Here is a 6,608-nt window from a genome sequence, read left to right as displayed (position 1 = left end):
TAATTTGCTCACTCTCTGGGTCCCCAGAGGGTGTCACAAATTGCCTAAACCCAAACCTCCTGAAATAGCAAATCATGAGACTAAGTGTCTGAATGGAGGGATGTGGAATCTAGCCTATGGGCGCTCATCTGAGGGCAAGGGTATGAACCACCAGTACTTTACTTTTTGTTTAGACAGATGCAGCAGGACCCTGTGACCATGGGGCCATGTGACTTTCCAATAGTTGCAGGTGTAAGGTAGTAGTGTTTTTCATTAAGACACAGGTAGGAAGCTGGGTGTGGCGATGAATGCCTTTAATCCCAGTACTTGGGAGGCTGAGACAAGAGGATCACAGGTTTGAGGACAGCCTCAAAAAGCAGTGAGGCTCTCATCAACCTGGTGAGACCCTGTTTTAAAATAAAAAGGGCTGGGGGTGTAGCTTGGAGGTAGAATGCCCCTGGGTTCAATCATCAGGAACACCACACACACACACGCGCGCACACACGTAGGGGTATATCTGGATTAGGCCATCCCCAGCCAGCAGCATTCAGGGAAAGGTTAAAAAAAAGAGAGAGACAGACAGAGACAGAGACAGAGACAGAGGACAGAGGGTATCATAAGATTCTGGGCCACTCGGGCTCCAGCCTAGGGGATTCGGTGGGTGAGTCCAATGTGATTCCTGGTCTCTCCAGCTCTAGGCAGTGAGTGGCCTCAGGTCTTCTCTTCCCTCTACTTTGTCTTTCTGTTCCAAAGGCCTGGAGGAAGCTTGTTGGGAAAAAGAGGGAAAGAGAAGGTGGGAAAGGAAGTAAGAACAGGACTGGGCTTCCTGGAGCCTACACTGGAATCCACAGAGGAGACCCTGGCTATTCCAGCTATAGTCTCAGAGGGCTACACAGATGTTTGCCAGATGCCTAGGAACCCACCTGGATGGGGAAGTTGAGTGATTTAGGAAAGGAAATAACTGTACAGGAAGTTGAGGAAGACTGAGCTGAGAGCCTCCAGGAGCTACATCCCTGGACGTGTGGCCAGGGACCAGCCAGGGCTTTCAGAAGGGCAAGGACCTTCAAAATGTAAAATTCCTTGCCTTTGGGGAAAGCAGAGGTTGCTTGGGATCCACTGTTTGTTCAAGGCCCATGGTGCATGGTATTCCCAACTCAGTACCTGACACTCACAGGAGCTCGACTAACCCACCCGACAACCCCGTTTCGCTGGTACTTTCCTCAGTGGTTCTTCTATGTGAACTTTGAAGCTTTCCTAAGGCCAAGGGTCATCCTGTCACTTCGCCCACACATCTGACCCTAATCATTCCAGGAAGAGGACCATCTCTGTCCCTCCAAATTCTATGCAGGACAAGAAAAACCCCAGTCCCAGTATTTAGTAATAATTGTAAACAGAAGTTCTGCCTGAACTTTTGCTTAAACTTCCAACACGGAGCAGTTCATGTTCTTATCTGTGTTCTGTGGGGAGGGAGAACAGAATGAGATCTGCTGACTGTGGGGCCACCCCACACGTCTTCTCCTTGAGTTCTGCTCCCCGGCCTGGCCCGACTGTTCAAGAACACCATTCATGCTCTTGGTATGCGTGGTGGAAGGGAGGGCCGGGCCCCACAAGCCCCAGCCCCCTGCCCAACAAGGCAGTTCAGATGCAAGATGCTTACTGCTGAGAAGGATGCTGTGAGTCAGAGCCTCCCAGATGCTGTTGCGGGATGAAGGAGCTGGCTGCTCTTTCCTAACAGCCATCTGCAGTTTGTAACTGAGAGTCTTTATAAAACTCTCCTCTTGGACCCAATGATGCTCCTTCTAAGAATGTAGCCTGAGGATATAATCTGGGGCTTAAGCCAAACTGGTTTGGGTGTTTACCTCATCATTTTACATGAGAGTGTAAAACTGAAAACAGCTTACATGGCTAGTGATGGTGGAAAGGTTGGATCATTTATTAGAATGGATGTATGTAATATTTTATTACCTATTTTGTTTTTAATAACTTTTAGAGACTTTATTTTATTGTAGTATTGGGAGTTTCAGGGCCTCACACATTTGTGAGGACTCTGTCACTGAACTCTATCTAAAGTCTTTTTATTTTGAAATAGGGTCTCACTAAGCTGCTGAACTTGCTGTCTTCCTGCCTCAGCCTCCAAAAGGTTGTGATTACGGGTATGTGCCACTATGCTTGGCAACTTTTGGAATCTTAAAATAAAAACTAAAGCCGGATGTGGTGGCACATGCCTATAATCTCAGTACTTGGGAGTCTGAGACAGAAGAATCACAGGTTCGTGGCCAGCCTCAGCAACTTAGACCCTGTTTCAAAATAAAAAATAAAAAGAGACTGGGGTTGTAACTCAGAGGTAAAATGTCAATGTTAAATCCCCAGTAACACACACACACACACACACACACACACACACACACACACACACGCATGGACAAAAATGCTCAGTACATAGTAAGCAAAAAGATATAAAATGTATGTGTAGTATAAACACGAAATTTTATTGTGTGTATGTGTGCATGTATGTGTATAGTAAAAAGTACTAAGAGAAACCAAAACACTTTAAAAATGCTAATAGTCAATACCCAGTAGGATTGAAGGCTCTGGGTGATATTTTATTCTTTATATTTCTTTAGATATTTTTGGTTTTTATGATGTACAAAATATTTTTGTGTGTACATGTTATTTTAAAAATAATAAGAAGCCAGGTGAGGTGGTGCGTACCTGTAATCCTAGTATTTGGGAGGCTGAGACAGGAGATTCACAGATTTGGGGACAAACACAGCAAGTAGTGAGACTCTTAGCAACTTAGCGAGACCCTGTTCCAAAGTAAAAATAAAAACTAGGGCTAGGGGTATAGCTCACAGGTAGAATACCCCTGGGTTCAATCCCCAGCGCCCCCCACCCCCCACCCACACACTCTGATAAGAACTACCCTTCCAAACCACTTCCCACGTAACTCCTGGGCTAAGCATTTTCCATGTGTCTTATTTCATGTTTACAGAAACTAGTGATGTCAGTACCCTTGTTTTCCAAACAAAGCAACCAAAGCTTAGAAAGTTTGAGACATTTCTCTAAAGCCATACAGCTTATAAATAGAAAACAGACTCTAAACAAACCCCAAAACGTTAATACTGTCATCCATTGCGTGGGTTGGGCAGATGAGTGGTGCTCACCTGCAGGGCGCGTGGGTTTCTGGCCCCAGTGCGCAAATGTCAGTGCATCCCAGTTCAAGATCCTCTTGCCTCAGCTCTGCTGTTGGGCAATCCTGGCCAAGCCTCCTATTCGGCCCTTCCAGGCAGAGGTGAGCCTGTTCAGAGACCTGAGGCAGGGCAGTCAGGCCCTAGTGTGGGCAGGGTGGGGGTGGCTGCTCCTGGAGCCTGCCAGTAGCAAAGGGAAGAAGACAAGGTGCTTGCCCGCTGGGGCTTATGGGATGCTCACGCTCACCTGTCAGCCTCCTGGTGTCTGGCAGGTGCTGGACCTTGGGGACTTCCTGCCTGGGAGCCTGAGCCGTCTGAGATTGGGGGTGGGGAGAGCCTCTCTTACAAGTCAGGCACCAGCCAGGCCAGGTGCCTCCCTCCCTGCATGACTGCCACACCACTGTGCTGCTGTTGAAAGTGAGGAGTCGCCCTGGCTTGGCAGCGAGGGCTGGAAGGAGCAGGCAGAGCCTGGCCATGCCTTGGCTCTGAGGGGAGCTGGTGGAGCCAGCGGGACCGGGGAGCTTGGCTTCCCTCAAGACATGCAGAGACATGCAGGTGATGGATGGTCCCTCCACTGCTCCGGAATGAGGGAGGTGAGAAGACTTGGATTCTGTTTCACGCTGGAACTGCCTGCCCCATTCTTCAGATGGGAAAGAAAGGTCCAGAGCCTGAAAAATCCAGGCAGACACTGGTGCTGAAGTCAAGTTCAATACCATGATTCCTGGGCTACTGTTGACTGCCAGGCCTGCCATCAGCTCTCATCCTGAGCTGCTTAAAAAAAAAAAAATAGGGCTGGGGATGTGGCTCAGAGGTAGAATGTCCCTGTGTTCAAACCCCAGTACCACCACCACCACAACAAAAAGAATAGTTCACAATCCCCAGACCTCTCCTGCCCTCAGCATCAATGAACCCCCTATTAGCTATAGGCTTTGGGGTCCGAAAAAGTATGTGGGATTTGTTGTATAACACCACCTTCTCTGCCTGGCTGGAAAACTCATCCTTAGAGAAATGCTGGAAGCTTTAAGTTGGAAGAGAAAATAATAATAAAGTGAGTGTGAGAAAGATGTGGCTGACAGGTCTGATGGGGGACCGGTCATCTGGCCAGCTGCCTGGGGGTTCCTGAGGCTCAGGTTTCTTGTCTGAATGGTGCTTCTCCACCTCTCTTCTTACCTCTGCTCCTCCCCCCTTCACCAGATCCAGGGTCCATCTGGAATCCAAGCCATTGCTTGAGAAGCCAAACCTCTAGTAACACTGGCCTGGAAGAAAGAGGGGATACATAGTGTCTTCAGGGTGCCTCCTCCAAGGACCTAGGCATTTGTATACTTGTGACTTAAAATGCTAAGCTCTAATTGGCATTCCAGGGGGCGCACCAAGTGCTGGATGTTTGGAGTTGGGGGCTGAAGTGCAGGAGGCCTTCTGGAATGGAGGAAGGTGCCTGGGCTCAGGGAGAAGGGGGGCTTCTCTCCTAAACTAGAGATGAAGGGAGCTGTGTGCGGGCTGCACACGCTTCCTGTGCCAGCTCAACTTCCTGGGAGGTATTTATAACCAAGACTTCCAGCCCCTCTGTGATTTGTGGGACAGTTTTAAACCGCTGATTTTCATTAGCACTAAATCATTTCTCTTGGCTAATTGAAAAGGAACCAAGGATACTGAGAGTGGAGCCATCTGAATGGATCAAATCAGCAAAAAAAAAAAAAAAAGGCCAATATGCTGACACAGCACATGTGTTCAGCTGGGAGGTTCTGGGGCTCCTCCTCAAAGTTCAAAATCTACTTCTCTGTCAGAGGCCAGAGGCTGTAAGAAACAAACCCCTAGAATGGAGAATTATGAAGTGAGGACTTGGCTTCTTAGCAGGAGGGATGGAGGTTAGACACTTAAAAGGACTTCCAGCCTAGGGAGATGGGATGAGAGATTTGTGAGAGGTGTTGGAGGAGCGCAGTGACCATCTCTTCTGGGTACGAATGTTCGAGATCTCTGCAGCTCACATCTCTCAGCCCGGGCATAGACAGAACAGCACAGGGCCGGGAAGCAGAGCTTGGGGACATAGGTAATAGAATTGGTCTGGGCAGTCTAGCATTCAGAAGCCTCTCTCGGGAAAAGGACTGAGCTGGGATGGGGTGAAAGGTAGGGTCTGGCTCCTGCTTAAACACTTAACATAAATCCCAGGAGCTGACACCCAGCATTACCTGGGATTTCCACTGCCAGCCCTGTCTTTCCTCTGTAAGAACACATGGCTATCTGGGCAGAAAAGGCCAGTCTTAAGGATCAGGGAATTTCTAAGGGCGTTGGCAGAGCCCTGGGCTCTGGGGGTGGGGATGGGGAGGAGTGATGAGTCCCGCTGCTTGAGAACCTCTCTAATCCTCATTCTGAGCCAGGAGCCAGCCAGGCGGGCGCTGGGGGTACTGAATCACTGCCCGCTCCCCAGCCAAGTCACAGCCAGCAGACCCCAGTTTCCTCTGCTGCCTGCCAACACTCTGCCCACTCTGAAGTGACAACCGCTGGCTGCCCCTCATTGTCCCTCTCTCCACATGGCCTGGGCTGGCTGCCTGTCTGCCAAGGACCAGGCAGATGAATGGCTCTCTGGATAGTGTGGAGGAGGAGGATGGCTCCAGTCCCTAAGCTGTGGCCTCCAGACTACCCACTGCCCAGCTCTTCCTTCACTTCTGTCCCATGGTTGGCAGAGGTGAGAAGGAGAAATGTGCAGCGAGTGACATTGCAGTCCTGTGGTCAGCCCCAGGGCCTCCTCATGATGCCCAGCCCAAACACTGGGCTCTTAAGTAGAAGGGAGAAGGGCAAGGCTAGGAGATACCCCAAACTCTACTATCACACAACAGTGTGATTAGGGGGAGCTACTTTCTCTCAAGCACTGGGGTGTACTCTTTTGATGTTATACTCTTATCCCTAGTGCCACACGAGAGCTGTGCAAGGTCCATGACTCACAGGTGTTGAGTGAAAGTCATGCACCCATATGGGGGTGTTGAGGCCTCTTTTCCCAGGGAAAGCCTGTGAGCACACTGCTGAAGAAGGGATGGGAGGACACAGGTGCTTCCTCCTCTCTGGACTGGATGGGAAGTGGACCAAAGTAGGATTGCAAGGGACAGTCGGGCAGGAAAGAGTCAGGCTGGAGTGTGTGCGTGCATGCATGAGTGTGTGTGTGTGTGTGTGTGTGTGTGTGTGTGTGTGGCTAGAGTGTAACTCAGTGATAGAGCAAATGCCTAGCATGCATGAGGCCTTGGTTGCTCCATCCACAGCACCATAAGAAGAGGAGGAAGGAGAAAGAGGAGGAGGAGAAAGAGAAAGAAGAGGAGGAGGAAAAGGAAGAGGAGGATAAAATGAGCATATATGGCATATATGTATGAGAGTATCTGCATGAGTATGTATGTGTGTGTATGTGCAAATGTGTGTCTGTGTGGGTGTGCATATCTGTATGTCAGTATGTGT

This window comes from Muscardinus avellanarius (assembly GCF_963383645.1).
Source record: "Muscardinus avellanarius genome assembly, chromosome: 7".
Lineage (NCBI taxonomy): Eukaryota > Metazoa > Chordata > Mammalia > Rodentia > Gliridae > Muscardinus > Muscardinus avellanarius.
Note: the sequence above shows the minus strand (reverse complement) of the source record.